Raw genomic sequence first — 15,685 nt, forward strand, 5'->3', positions numbered from 1 at the left:
TGCAACACACCAGAAACCTTTGTTACATCATCTCTGAGGTATCAGTTTTCCCTTCTCTTCTGCAGTGACCTTTATCCTGAATTCTAATACTTGAATAAATTTCTCTGATTTTGAACTTTATAGATTATAATCATACAGTACATGTTATTTTGTGTCTTGCTTCTTTCACTCAGTAAGAGTAAACAGGGGCTATCCATGTTTTGTGTTGCTACATTTCATTCATTTTCATTGCTGCATAGTATTCTCCTCCTGTACACATCACCTACCATTCATTCATCTAATCTCATGTTGAAGGACTTACAGTTGTTTATGGTTTAAGGTTATCATGAGCATGCTGCTATAACCCTTCCCAGATACCTGACTGTTCCTGCATGTAAGTACTCTCTGGTTGTGCCTATTGGCATAGCATGTTTTATTACTTTATTACATAATGCTTGGCAGATACTATGTTTTTAATAAATTGGAAGTTAGTGGCAACCCTGCATCAAGCAAGTTTATCAACACAATTTTCCAACAGCATGTGCTCATTTTAGGCTCTCTGTCACATTTTCGTAATCCTAGCAATCGTTCAAAGTTTTTCACTTGATATTGATATTGAAAACTTTTTGATATTATAAGTTTCTGGAGAGTCACAGACCAAGCCTATTTAAGAAGGCAAATTTGATTTATAAATGTTGTGTGTGTTCTTACCGCTACATCAGCCAGCTGTTTTCCCCAGCTTTCTCTTTCTCCTGGGTTCCCCTATTCCTGAAACACAACAATATTGAAGTTATGTCAATGACTAACCCTACAATGGCCTCTAAGTGTTCAAGTGAAAGGATGAGTCAGACTTTTTTCACTTTAAATCAAAAGCTAGAAATGATTATGTTTAGCGAGGAAGAGCCTGTCAAAAGCTGAGATAGGTCAAAAGCTAGGGCTCTTACCCTAGTTAGTCATGCTGTGAATACAAAGGAAAAATTCTTGAAGCAAATTAAAAATGTTTTTTCAGTGAACACACAAGTAAAACAAGGAGAATATTCCAGTGGTCTAAATAGATTTCTGACATGAAGAAAGTTCTAGTGGTCTAAATAGAAGGTCACACCAATCATCACATTCCCTTAAGCCAAAGCCTAATCCAGAGAGTCCCTAACTCAATTTTTTTTAAAGATTTATCTATTTATGCATACAAGAGCTGGGATACAGGCCAGAGACGCGGAGGGTGAGAGGATTCACCAGAGACAGAGTGGGGAACAGAACAGGCAGATCAACAGAAGTACACTGCTGAGGGGAGCAGCAGGTGAGTCAGGAGAGGCTGCTTCGCCATGTGGGTTGCTCCCTGACCAGCCAGGGATGGAACTTGTTTTACAGCAGCGGCGTATTGCCTCATAGTACGGTGCTTAACCCCTTGCACCATGAGGGAGCCCCCCCCAACTCTAAATTTAATGAAAATTGAGAGAGATGAAAAAACTGCAGAAGAAAAGTTTGAAACTAGAAAAGGTTGGTTATTGAGGTTTAAGAAAAGGAGCTGTCTCTGTAACATGAAGGGGCCAGGTGAAACAGTATGTGCTGACTGAGAAGCTATAACAGTTGTCCAGAAGGTCCTGATAAGATGATTGGTGGTGACTACATGAAATGACACATTGCCAATGTAGACAAAACAGCCCTCTATTAGGAGATGCCACCTAGGACCTTGGTAGCTAAAGAGAAGCCATTGCTTCTCTCTAACTCTTTGAAGAACAGGCTCATTCTCTTTTTAGATACTAATGCAACTGGTGACTTGAAGCCCAGTCAGTGCTCAGTTACCATTCAGAAAAGCCTGGGGCCCTTAAGAATTATGCTATATTTACTATGCTCTGTAAACGGAACCACAAAGCCCAGTGACAGCTTATCTGTTTACAACATGTTTAGTGAATAGTCTAATCCCACTATTGAGAAAGGCTGGACAAAAAAAAAGTCCTTACAAAAGATTACTCTCATTCACAAGGCACCCGGTCACCTAAGAACACTGAGGATATAGTTAAGGAGATTTAAGTTATTTTCATTCCTGCTGACCCAAAATCTATTCTGCAGCACACAGATCAAGGAGCAATTTTGACTTCTAAGTGTTTTTTAAGGAATACATTTTGTAAAGCTATAGCTTCCCTTGAGCATGATGGTGGCTCATGGATCTAAGCGAAGTCAGTTGAATGCCCCCTGGGAAGGATTTGCCATTCTAGATGACATTAGGACATTTGGGCTCCATGGGAGAACATTTCAGCATTAACAGGACTTTGGAAGAAGTTGATTCCTCCCACCTACATGGGTGACTTAGTGGAGGGAGTCACTGCAGATGTCGTAGGAATAATAAATGAACTAGATTTAGAAGTGGCGGCTGAAGATGACACACAAATTATACAATGACATGATAAAACATGAGTGGATGGGGGGGTGCTTCTTACTGATGAGCAACGAAAGTCGTTTCTTCCTATGGTATCTCCAGAGAGTGAAGATGCTGTGAATGTTGTTGAAACAGAGGTGTTGGAATATTACATAAACTTATTTGATAAAGCAGCGACAGGGCTTGAGAGGCATGACTCTGCTTTTGAAAGAAGTTATACTGTGGGTAAAATGCTACCAAACAGCATCACAGGCTATAGAGAATTTTTTCCTGAATTTAATTTAATTGTTGTCTTACACCAAACTTCAGCAACTACCACGCCAACCAGTCAGCAGCCACCAACATCAAGACAAGACCTTCCACCAGCAAAAGAAATAAAATGTTTTTAATTAAAACATGAGTGCTGTGTTTTTTAGACTTAAAGCTATTGCATGCTTAGTAGATTACAGTATAAACATAACTGTTATTTGCACTGGGAAACCATATATCCACATGACTGACTCCATTGTGATGTCCACTCTATTGCTTGTGGTCTGGAAGCAAACACATTCTCGCCAAGGTATGCCTGCCTATGTAGGCCTAGCACTGTTGGTCAACTAGCTACACCTCATCAACCATGGCAGATAATAAATGAAACTGTTTTCCCAAGTAGTTAATAAGATACCCTCTCCCAGCAGCTTACAAGAATTCATTGTTCTACTTCCTAACCAACACTTGCTACTGTAGATCTTTTATTTTTTTTTTTTTTTTATAAATTTTATTGTTATATTCCCCATACAATTGCCGCCCCCCATTCTGACCCCAATCCCTCCCCTCCCGCCCCCGCCCCCCTAAAAGTGTCTCTGGTTCATAGTTTTTTGTTGATTTTGATTTTCACTTTCTTATAGTTTTTCATTTTCCTGGTCCCTTATTTAAGTTTTCTAGATTCCTGCTATGAGTGAGACCATCCGGTATTTTTCTTTTTCTTTTTGGCTTATTTCGCTGAGCATGATCCCTTCCAGCGCCATCCATGTTGCAGCAAATTGCATGTGTTTATCTTTTTTGAATGCTGAGTAATATTCCATGGTATATATGTACCACATCTTCTTGATCCAGTCATCTATTTTTGGGCATTTGGGTTGTTTCCAAAGCTTAGCTATTGTAAACAGTGCTGCTATAAACATAGGGGTGCAGGTGTTCTTTGGAATTGATGTTTCTGTGTCCTTTGGGTAAATACCTAGGAGTGGAATTGCTGGGTCATATGGAAGCTCTATGTTTAGTAGGTCCAGAAATCTCCACACAGCTTTCCACAGTGGTTGGACCAGTTTGCACTCCCACCAACAGTGCAGAAGAGTTCCTTTTTCTCCACACCCTCGCCAACATTTGTTGTTGCTAGTTTTTTTAATATGTGCCATTCTCACTGGTGTAAGATGGTATCTCATGGTAGTTTTGATTTGCATTTCCCTGATGACAAGTGATGTTGAACATTTTTTCATATGCCTGTTGGCCATTTGCATTTCCTCTTCAGAGAAGTTTCTTTTAAGCTCTTCTGCCCATTTTTTGACTGGATTATTTTCTTTGTTGTTGTTGAGTCTCATCAGCTCTTTGCAGATTTTTGTGATCAGTCCTTTATCATTAGTGTTGGGTGCAAAAATGTTCTCCCAGTTGGTGGGGTTTCTCTTTGTTTTTGTTATTGTCTCTTTTGCTGTGCAAAAGCTCTTTAATTTGATATAGTCCCAGCTGTTTATCTTTGCCTTCACTATCACTGCTTTGGGTGATGTGTCTGTAAAGATGTCTTTGATGTGCAAATCACGTAGTGTTTCGCCTATATTTCCTTCTATATATTTTATGGTTTCAGGTCTTATGTCTAGTTCTTTAATCCATTTTGAGTTGATTTTTGTGTATGGTGTGAGGTGGTGGTCAAGCTTCATTCTTTTGCATGTAGCGACCCAGTTTTCCCAGCACCATTTATTGAACAAACTTTCTTTGCTCCAATGCATAGATCTTTTAAACTTGAGTCTTGCTGCTAGGTTTGTGCTGTTCTCACATGGTGGTTTCAATTTGCATTTCCTGAAAACTAAGGAAGGAGAGCATCCTTTCACATGTTGATCAATATGATCTGAGTGTTTTTGTCCCCCTAAAATGTATATATTGGAACCCTAATCCCCATTGTGATGGTATTTGAATTTGGGAGGTAACTTTGGGAGATGATTAAGTTTAAATGAGATCCTGATAGGGAGACTCATCCCAGCATGAGTGTCCTTATAAGAAAAGGAAGAAATCAGAGCTTGCTCTCTCTGTCATGTGAGGACACAGTGAGAAGGCGGTTGTCTGCAAGCCAGGAAGAGAGCTGTCACCAGAAACGAAATTGACTAGCACCTGGATCTTGGACTTTGCAGCCTCTGGAACTGTGAGAAGTAAATGTCTATTTTTGACACCACCCAGTCTATGGTATTTTGGTACACAAACTAACACACTTGGATATCCTCTTGCAATGTGCTTGTTGGAGAATTTTTTGTTCATTTTCTTATTCAGCTGTGTTTTCTTTTTTTTTTTTTAAGATTTATTTATTTATGCATACAAGAACTGGGGTACAGGCCAGAGGTGTTGGGGGGGGGTGAGAGGATTCACCAGAGACAGAGTGGGGAACAGAGCAGGCAGATTGACTGAAATACACTGCTGAGGGGGGCAGTGGGCGAATCAGGAGAGGTCTGCTGCACCATATGGGCAGCTCCCTGGCCGGGGATCGAACTCATGATGAAGTGGCTGCAGATAGCTTCATAGGTTGTGTCCCAACCCCTTGCACCACCAGGGAGGTCACAGTTGTGTTTTCTTAAGGATTTATGAATTATCCTTTATGTGTATTGGTTACAAGCCTTTGTCTGTTTGCTTATATGTTTTGTTGATATATGATCTCATTCTGTGACTTGTCTTTTAACTCTCTTAAAGACACCTATGTTGAACTGAAGTTCATATTTTAATGAAGTCCAACTTATCACTGTTTGCCTTTGTGGTTAGTGCTTTTTGTGATTCAAAACAACATTTAATACCCCATTGTCATAAAGATGTGATTCATGGTATCTTTTAGAAGCGTTATTGTTTAGGTTTCATATATATGGTCCACCTGGCACTGATTTCTGTGAATGATATGAATTAAGGTCTAATGAGTCTACTTAAGATGGTCATAACAAAATACTACAGATGGGGAGAAGTTTAAGGTCAAGGTATGCACAGGGTTTGTTTCTTCTGAGGTCTCTCTCCTCGGCTTGCACATGGTTATCTTCTCCTATGATCTTCACGTGGTCCTGCTTAGTATATGTCTTATAAGGGTGCCAGTCAAACTGGATTAAAGCCACCCCCACCCTACTGATAATTTTAAACTCAATTACCTCTTTAAAGACTCTATTTCCAAAGGCAGTCATATGCTGAGATATTGGGGTGAGGGTTGGTTAGGATCCAATATAGGATTTTGTGGGGGGACTCAATTTACCCCATAACTTAGAATGAAATCTTTGTCATATGGATGTCCCATTGATCTTATATCTTCATTGAGAAATGTTTTTCTTTATTACTTTGGCATCAAATTTGTCAGAAATTTCATATTATATACCTCATAATAAGCATTATATATACATAATAGTATTATATAATCAGAAATTAAGTATTATATACACGTGAATGTTTCCCCATTACCTTTTCTGTTAGTTTCTTCCTAATTCTTTTTTTTTTTAAGATTTATTTATTTATTTATACAAGCACTGGGTACAGTCAGAAGCACGAAGGGTGAGAGAATTCACCAGAGCCAGAGCAGGCAGCAGAACAGGCAGACTGATGAAGTACATTGTTGAGGGGAGCAGCGGGCGGCAGGAGAGGTCTGCGGGCCATGTGGGACCCTCACCCGGCCGCTGGGAATCCAACCGGTGCTGCAGAGGCTGTGGGCAATACTGTTTTAAGTACTGTAAGTTTATTATATCTTGATAATCATAGAACAAAGTCTTTTAACTTTACTTCTTCACAATGTCTTGGCTAATCTTGACTGTTAATTTTCACATGAATTTGTTAGATCCCCTTGCATCAGAAAACTTCATGGTATTTGATTAGAATGGAATTGACTTTCTATATCAATTCACAATTATTCTCAATTTGAGAATAATTTACTTTACACTATTCAGTCTTCCAATACAGTTGCTTGGCATAAGTGTCTATTATTTGTCTAACTTATTTGAACAATATTTCATAGTTACTGTGTAGAGGACTTATAAGAGGACTTATAATCCTTCATTATATTTATTCTAGGTCTTAGAATTTTTATTTTGCAAATTTATAATCTTACAAAATACTATTTTTCGTATTTGTTGGTGAATATAGATGTAATTTTGTTTTCTTTTCTTCTGAACTTATTTTAGCAAATTTATTGCACGCACTTATTAATCAACAACTTATATTTACATTTCTTTGGATTTTCTACAAATATAATCAGTCTGCATATGAAATGACTGTTATATATCTTCTTTACTAATCCTTTTAATTTTTATTTCTTGTTCTTTACTTGAATTGGTAGCAATACCCACATATGAATGAAGTGGGGAGAATGCCATCTCTTGTCTCATGCCAATCTCAAATGAAATGAAATTGAGCAATGTTCTTCATCAGATTAAGGGAGTTCTCTTCTATTCCTGGTTGGCATAGAAACTTGATAATATTTTTTTGTGTTAGATTTTTTTCATTTTCTGTATCTATTGAAATAACTATAAAATTTTTCTGTGTTTCTGTTAATGTGATAATTCAGAATGGTCAATTTGCAAATCATTCACTTTTTTTAAACCAATCTCTCAGTCTTGGAATAAATAAATTTGGTTGAGGGCAATTATCCTTTTTATATGGTGCCAGATTTTTTTGCTATTCTTTTATTTATAATTTTTACAGCTACATTTATGAGAAAGTTGGGCCTGTAATTTTCCTTTCTACTCATTTTTGTTTCTTGTCAGATTTTGGAATCTAAGTTATGTTCGCTTCATGTAAAACAGGTTGCAGAACATTTAATCTATTTTTTTTCTAGTTCATGAAAGAATTAAGCAAGATTGGTGGTTCTTATTCCTTAAATTTGTGACAGAATTAACTGGTAAAACCAGCTGGGTTTGGAGTTTTCTTTGTGGGAAGATTTATAATTACAGTTTCAATTTTTCTAATAATTATAGGATTCTACATTTTCTATTGCTGGTTGTATTTTTTTATTGTTTGTCCATTTCATATAAATTTTCAAATATATTGGTATTAGTGTTATTATCTTTTCCTCCTATGATATTTGTAATATCCATGTGTTGTTCTAGTTTTTAAAATCAGTGATTTTTGTGCTGATCTTTTTCTCCCTCCTGCTACATGTTTATCTTGCTCCATTTCACCTGGTATTCATTAATTTCTTAATCTTTCCAAGAAATCTTATGTTGTTTTATCTTCTCAATTCTATACTTGTGCTTTAATTCATTGATTTCTGCACATATCTTTATTCTTTCCATCATCCTTTCTTTTGGGTTAAATTGGCTTTTTAAAATTCTTGAGATGGGCTCATTAATTCTCAGCCTTTCTACTTTTCTACAAAATTTCCTCTGTATCTTACATTATTTGACATATAATTCTATCCTTAAAAATTCATTTCAAATCATTTTCTAGATTCCCTGGGCTTTTTTTCTTCTGTGAAATATATATTTTTAGAAGGATATTTTAAACTCCCATATGTGAATTTTATAGTTACTCATGTCATTGATTTTTAGCTCAATTACATTGTGGTCAGAAAACTTATTCTGTGATTCAACTTTATGAAATTAGCAGAGTTCTGCTTAATGTACAGTGTAAAGTCAAATTTTATTAAGTATTCTATGACTGCATGTAAATCCCATGGTTATTAAATCATTTTTACTAATACTGTTATTCAAATCTTTTATAGCCTTGTTGCTGTTGTTTGGTATAATGATGTCTTACTTTACTGAGCAGCATTTCAGAATCCCCCAATATTGAGGATTTGATTTTTTTCCAATTATGTTAATATTTTTTTTATTCATTTAAAAATTATAAGGTATCCTTACATGTAGAATTGATATATCTTTCTGATACAAAATTGGTCCTCAGATGCTATGTGTTTAGTTTTAATCTTTCTGTATTTTGACATTTTAGGTAAGGTCTCTTGCAATTAGCACACAGATTTTTATTTTCCTTCATCTGGAAAATAACAAACAGACTTTTGTTTGTTAGAACCATTTCGTCACTTTAAAAATACATGCACAACTTAAATCTGCCGTTTTATTACCAGTTTGTTATCTATGCCTATTATAAATTCATTTTTTTTGCCTTCCTTTAGAGTATTTTTTATCATTCCATTTGTTTATTTTCTCAGAAACTTAGGTTGTTTTATCCTTCTTTTTGGTATAAGTCTAGAATTTATTTGACAGAAATATTTGACTATCACTAATGTTAATCAATAGTTTTCTCTCTCCTTATGCAATATGAAAACATCAAGCCCCTTTGATACCATTCATCCTGAGCAGGATCCAGATGTACTATCATGTGTGCATATGAAAGACTTGGCACCACTGGAGATGTTGCTCTTATATGCAAGTAACAGACCTGTAGTACTACCAGCACCTGGTATGGGACATGATTCTAAAGGCAAACTTTTATAAATTGCTTAGGATTAAAAATCCATTGATATAGAGGGATTCTTTAAAATGGCACATCTTTATATTAAAAAAAAAACAAACAGAAATGGGCCTCTTTGGTGGCACAGGGGGTTAAGCACATCACTGTGAAGCTATCTGTAGCCTCTGCAGCATGAGTTCAATCCTGGTCCAGCCAGGGAGCTACCCACAGGGTATAGCAGACCTCTCCTGTCTTGTCCACTGCTCCCCTCAACATTGTATTTCAGTACATCCACCTGTTCTGCTCCCCACTCTGTCTCTGGTGAATCCTCTCATCCCCTCCCCCCACTTCTTGTATTCACAAATCTTAAAAAAAAAAAACAAACCAGAAATACTTCAGATAAGTGAGATACATGAATTTCACAACATTCAACCACTCCTGACCTCTGCCTCCCCGTTACCTCTCTGCTATGGAGAACATTCCACTGTAAAAGAGATAAACAGAGGGGCAGTCTTCACAAAGTGGAAATAGAGATTTCCTCGTGGAAGCACTGGCTACTCTATTCTCTTGGTGAGTGGTGAGCCTGTTGCACATGCCACCCCAGGTGAGGGCTGTGAGGAGAATTTTGGCTCATCGACATTGCTATGTTAAGAATGAAAGAGGCACTTTCTGTTCCTCTCCAAGCAGGAGCCAGCATAGAACTTTTGGATGAACAAGGGAGAGAGTTTGCATATCAGATTTGGGGCTGGACCCGAATAGGATAGATTCTGGGGCCCCATCTGCACACAGACATCATTCACAACAGGAGCAGGAAAGTGTGTGGGGCCTTGGATGATGGATCCCATCCATTGGGCCCACCCCATTCCTTGGCAGGACAAGGAGCTACCATGCCTTCCAGAAAGTGGACAAATCCTCATCTAAAAGAAAAGGACCAAAATTAAGTTAGTTCATACTTATGATGCTGTAGTGTGCCAGTCCCCTCTAACCTGCACCACCTAACCCACAGGCAGAAGACACAGCATTAACTCAAGCCACCCAGGGCTGAGTTTGAGGCTGAATTCCTTAAGAGAATGCCTATCCTCCCTGTACTTCCAATGCATTCCTCTTTGTAGCAAAAACAACAGTGCCCAGGCAGTGTCCACCCCAGCACTCTCCACTCTGGCACTCATTGAGGTGAATATATGCTGGATCTGTCCAGTCAGACATCAAAGCGGAGCAATCTTAATCTGGCAACTTTCTCAAACCTCTGATCTTTTGGATTTTTTTTATTATCATCTCTTTAAACAACAACAATAATAAAGGTATCCCATCAGCAATAGAGACTTTGGGTCCTTGCTCCTGTCTGCTCCCCCTATTGGCAGATTCAGCAACTGGCCTGCTGTCCTCTCCATCCTTGTCCTGCACTCTGCAGTAGCTGGCTGAGAGCCCACTAGCTCCAACCACTTCATATTTCACCTGAAACATCTCAAAATCCCAGTCAGTATAAAAGACACAAAAATAAAAAAATGGGACGCGTAACTGAAGAGTGAGTGGAGTCCAGGATATTTTTTTTTTTTTATGACAACTCCAAAAGCAGATGGATTGTGTATTGACTGGAAACACCCATCGAAGTCAAAACTTTGGTCCAATGTCCAATTTGTTTACACTTGCTTCTTGCTCTAAAGAGTGAAATGTATGTGAAAAACAAATTCACCTAATCAATGACTATCATGTTTCTACTGATTGAAATATAGTGATTTGTATAACTAAATGACTTCTAGGCAACAGAACAACAAAATAAAGGGGCTTTCTCTACCCTCAGATGCGGTTTCTATATTTAGTAAAAGAATATTTTTAGACTGTTTGCTCTGTTCTAGATGCTGTGCAATATTCAGTAGATAGAAAGGTGAACAGGAAGGGTTCCTGCCTGTGAACTTACATAATACATGCAAGGTAGGGCTTATAATTGAATGTTGCAGGTATAGCTTGGTTAATGCAAGGTAGATGAGAATAAACCTCCAGGAGGGTTTCTTATCCTTGATAGGTCAGGTCAAGAAAGCCAAATGGTGATGAACAGCAGGCACTGGAGTGAAGGTGGGAGAGAGATTTCTGCCCCTTGCCTTGGGGAAGTTCAACAAGACTGGTGCTACATTATGGGGCATGTGAGACTGAAGAAGATGGCCTGGGGAGGTAAGGTCTCATCTAGTAGGAACAGAATGGAACTGAAGGACATTAGGCAGGAGTACTGTACTGTGGCTATTTTACTTTAGAAAGACCTCTGGGTATTATATAAATGATGGGTTTGAGGGATATATTTAATAACTGGAATTCAGAGAACAGTTTTTAAGTCTGTTGCCATAATCCAGGCCACAGTTGATGAGGCCCTGAACTGGGGAAATGTGTAGCGACCAGGAGCCTGGGGTGGAAGGGTGATGCTGTTATCTAGCTTGAGCTCACTCCAGTAGACACTGTATCCAAACAAATGCAGAACAGAGAATACACAGCAGGTTTTTTTCCCCTTTAAAAAGTTATAAACAGCTGAAATAGGGGTGGATAATAAAGTATGACATTATAATACCCATTGTGGAGAACCGGTTTCAGAACACGGGGGAGGGACTATGTTATGCTGACACAATGACAGAAAGAACATAGCTTTAGGTGATGAAATTACACTTATTAAACAGAGACACTATTTTAGGCACCACATTCCACTTGACAGGGAGCCAAAAACAGATGGTGCAATGCAATTTACTGGACTACAGTTTTCCAAAAGTGTGTCTTAACTTGGAATCCTTCAATTTGCCAAATGCCAACAACTCATCTTGCCTATTCCACTGCATATTAATTTGTATCCACTTCAGTTGTTTAGTGTTTTAATTATAGAAGAAATACAAATATATGGTCAAAAAATTTGAAAGAAATCACACATTAGTGAAGAGTATAAATTAAAAAGTAAATGTTTCCTTTTCCCAACCTACTTCCCCTTCTATTCTTTAGCTATAACTACACTTAACAATCTCTTATGCATTCTTTTCACATTTTCACAGCTCCAAAACATTCATATAGATATAAGTTAAGTGGACATCCTTATACATCTGTGCTTAGATGTATGGAAATGAACTAATTCTCAGAAGTAGAATTATTGTATCTAAGATTTTGTTCTTGCATTCTTAATAGTTTTCACAAAATTTTTCTCCAAATATGTTGTATGAATTCTCCTCCTAGCCACAAGCTACTTTATTTATTCATGCCATTTTATTAGCTATGCAGTGGTGGGACTTCACTGTGATTTAATTTGCATGTCCCTAATGACTAATGTGTTGTGCATCTTTTCATGTATTTATATACCATCCATATGGCTTCTTGGTGAAGTGGCTGTTCAGATCCTTGGCTCTTTGTTATTGGGTTGTTGGTTTTCTTATTGCGTTCTGGCAGTTCTGGGTACAAGTCCTATGTCATGTGTTTTGCCAATAGTGTCTTCCAGACTATGGTTTCTATTGTCATTTTCTGTGTGTGTTGTGGAACAAGCAGAAATTTTAAAATTGTGACTTTCTCAATTTGTTTTGAATGGATTGCTGGTTTTTTTTTTTTGTATTTTAAGAAATTTCACCTAATCCAAAGTCACAATAATTATTGTTTATGTTATTTCTTTAAGCTTCATAGGTGTATTACCTTTATGCCAGTTGTCCATAATTTTAGCATACAATGCAAAATAGTGAAATTTGTGTGAAAATCATTAGTGTGTGTGTTTTGTTTTAATTTAGACATTCAGTTGTTCCAGAACAACTGAATATATTCACCATATATTTACGTATGTGTCTGTTTCTAGATTTTATTGTTCTATTTCTTTGTTCTTTGTATCTATCATTTTACTAATATCATCCTGAATCACATAACTTTTCAAGAAGTTTTATTTTTTTTTTGGTTCCTTGATAGTCTTACATGTTGCTTATGCAGCTCAGTTTTTGTTATAAAATTTTTAAACACTACAAACATCAGCATATCTTCCAAGTAAGATGTTGGCAAACTTTCTCTGTAAAAGGCTAGATATTAAATTTTTCAGGCTTTGTGAGTCATACAATCTCTTCTCAACAACCCAAATTTGCAATTGTAGTATAAAAGCAGTGTCTAAATAAATAAACATGGCCTGTGTTCTATCATAACTATGTATGGAAATTGAAATTTTGCATTTCATATAATTTTCACAGGCCAGAAAATATTACTCTTCTTTCCATTTTCCTCAACCATTAAAAGAGAAAATCCATTCCTGGATCACAGATAAAAATAAGCAGTTGACTAAATTTGCATCATGGGGCACAGTTTGCTGAACCCCGTGTCCAAACCCATTTAAAAATTGTTAATAATTTTGACATGTTTTATATGTAAGTCATTTGAATGTAAGACATGATAGCCCTTCAACTCTAAATATTTCAACACACATCTCTTAAGAATAATAGTCATCCACCTAACCATTATCATTCCTGAGGAAATTAATAGTAATTCTTGAATATTATCTGATTTCTTAATCATAGGCAAATATGTTCATTGTCTCCAAAATGCTTTTTAGCATACAATTAGCATCCATTCAAAGTTTACTCATTACATCAATTTTTATGAACTTCTAGTTTCTTTTAACCTAGAACAGTCTGGACTTTTCTTCCCATCTTTACATTTGAAAAGTCTGGGCTAGTTGCCTTGCATATTGTCCAACATTTGTAGATTATTTTTCTCTTTGAAACATTTAATGCTCTCTCCCATTCCTCACATTTTCTGTGTACAAAAAGTTAGATCTAGATGATGATTTTAGATTCAGAATAAACTTTTAATAAAAATGCTTCATAGGTGTGTATTTCAGTTAATCTACCTGTTCTATTTCCTACTCTCTCTCTGGTGAATCCTCTCACCCCCAACACCTCTGGCCTGTACCCCAGTTCTTACATGCATAAATAAACAAATCTTTAAAAAAATGCTTCATAGGTGATGCTGGGAACTTCACATTTCATCTAATCAGGAAGAACATAACACCTGGTTGTCCCAGGCAGGTGACAGCAGATTCTCCATCAGGAAGATACATTGTCCTTTTACAATTAGCAAGTATTTTCCACAAGGGCTGTTTGACACCTTGCAAATACCTTATTTCCCACTCACTTTTCTTCTAATGGCTTCAGGATTCATTGAAACTCATCTGAATCAATACTTTAAAGAATTATTTATTTTCAAATTGCTCTATAACTTACAGAGCTTTTTCTCTTAATTTTTTTTATTGAACACTGCATTAGAACATTATATAAATTTTAGGTGTGCCTCATTATAAATTAACATCTATAAATAATACATTAAGTTCACCACTAAAAATATCATTCTATCATTCACCACACAGTTGACCCCTTTTACTTGATTTGCTCACCCCCTTCCTCTTTCTCTTCTGGTAACCACTTAGAGTCTAAGTGTTTATTTTTGTTTTTTATTTAGTTCATTCATTTGTTGGTTTGTCTGTGTACCACAAGAGTGAAATCATACAGTGTTTGTCTTTCCCCATCTAACTAAACATAATGTAATCTCTTATAGGTTCATCCATTTTGTTGCAAATGGCAGGGTTTTATCTTTTTTATAGCTGAGTAGTATTCTATTGTGTATGTTTACCATATCTTCTTTAGCCAATCATTTACTATAGGGCATGTTGGTTGTACCATCTCTTGGCTATTGTAAATAATTTTGCAATGGACATGGGGATTCATACAGCTCTTTAAAGTAGTGTTTTTGTATTCTTTGGGTAAATAATCACAAGTCAATTGTATGAAATTTATAGTTTTAATCTTTTGAGAAATCTCCACACTGCTTTCCATAATGGCTGCACCAATTTACATCCCCAACAAGAGTACACACAAGTATACACTAAAAAGGAATAATTAATCTCAAAGATTTTTACAGGAATCATCACCGCTTGGTAGAAACTATTTCTAATATAAGCTATATGGGTCTTACTTACTGTGGTTATCTGTGCAGGGACTTGAAGGGGTAGAAAGCAGGAGGATGAGAAGCCAGCCCCATAGATTGGGCTTATAAAAATACCAAAGCATTCATAAACTCTCTCCATCTTCCTTCTGCTGTCACCATGACAACATAAGCGAGTCTGGCTAGAACCTTCCCACTTCATTAAGTCTTCCTATGCTTACACTCCCAGCTCCATTGAGAGAAATATCCTTGATGTTTATTATAATCAAATTAAATATAAATGTCAGGGGAGCCACAAGAGGGGTGGGGTATCAAGATGTAGTCTGTGAACCTTGTGTTTCTCTAGGGTTAGCCTCATCACCTTTTCTCTTTTTTATTTAAATATACTAAGGTTATTGTTTGCTATAATAGCTAATGCCTTCATATTTTAAAAGTGTTATTCTAACAACTTCATTTGTTATTATTCTCTGTTATTGGAGGACATATATGAAAGGAGAGAAAAGATGTAACTTCCTGGAGAAAGGAAACATCAACTGTAGATAATGTCTGTCTAAGAGACTTCTGTTTTAACCACAGGATGGAATTGACTGCCTTTTCCCTTTGTGTCCTGCTAAAGACAGCTGAAATCCCAGCCCAGACATTATAGATATAACAAACCAAAACTCAGAAGGTTGGGGGGGGGCACTGACAGCCTACCAGGGATGGGAGGACTGTGGATGGTCAGATCTTTGAGTTCCTCTGTTTTTTTTTTTTTCTCTCATTGACACTGAACTGCCTTCTGGA

General features: G+C 36.8%; 1 long non-coding RNA gene across 1 annotated transcript in view; it reads right to left on the bottom strand.

Annotated features, from left to right (window-relative positions):
* LOC119245198 (uncharacterized) overlaps positions 1-15,022 on the bottom strand; it is a 31,679-nt gene extending 16,657 nt beyond the window's left edge. Inside the window, exons 1-2 of the long non-coding RNA XR_005125203.2 lie at positions 14,937-15,022; positions 691-747 (exon numbers count right to left, since the gene is read on the bottom strand). This is a non-coding gene — a long non-coding RNA (uncharacterized LOC119245198). The remainder of the gene's footprint in view (positions 1-690; positions 748-14,936) is intronic.
* Positions 15,023-15,685: the final 663 nt, after the last annotated feature.

Source organism: Talpa occidentalis, unplaced genomic scaffold, assembly GCF_014898055.3.
Source record: "Talpa occidentalis isolate TD23 unplaced genomic scaffold, MPIMG_talOcc4v2.1 talOcc4.14, whole genome shotgun sequence".
NCBI classification, from domain to species: Eukaryota; Metazoa; Chordata; class Mammalia; order Eulipotyphla; family Talpidae; genus Talpa; species Talpa occidentalis.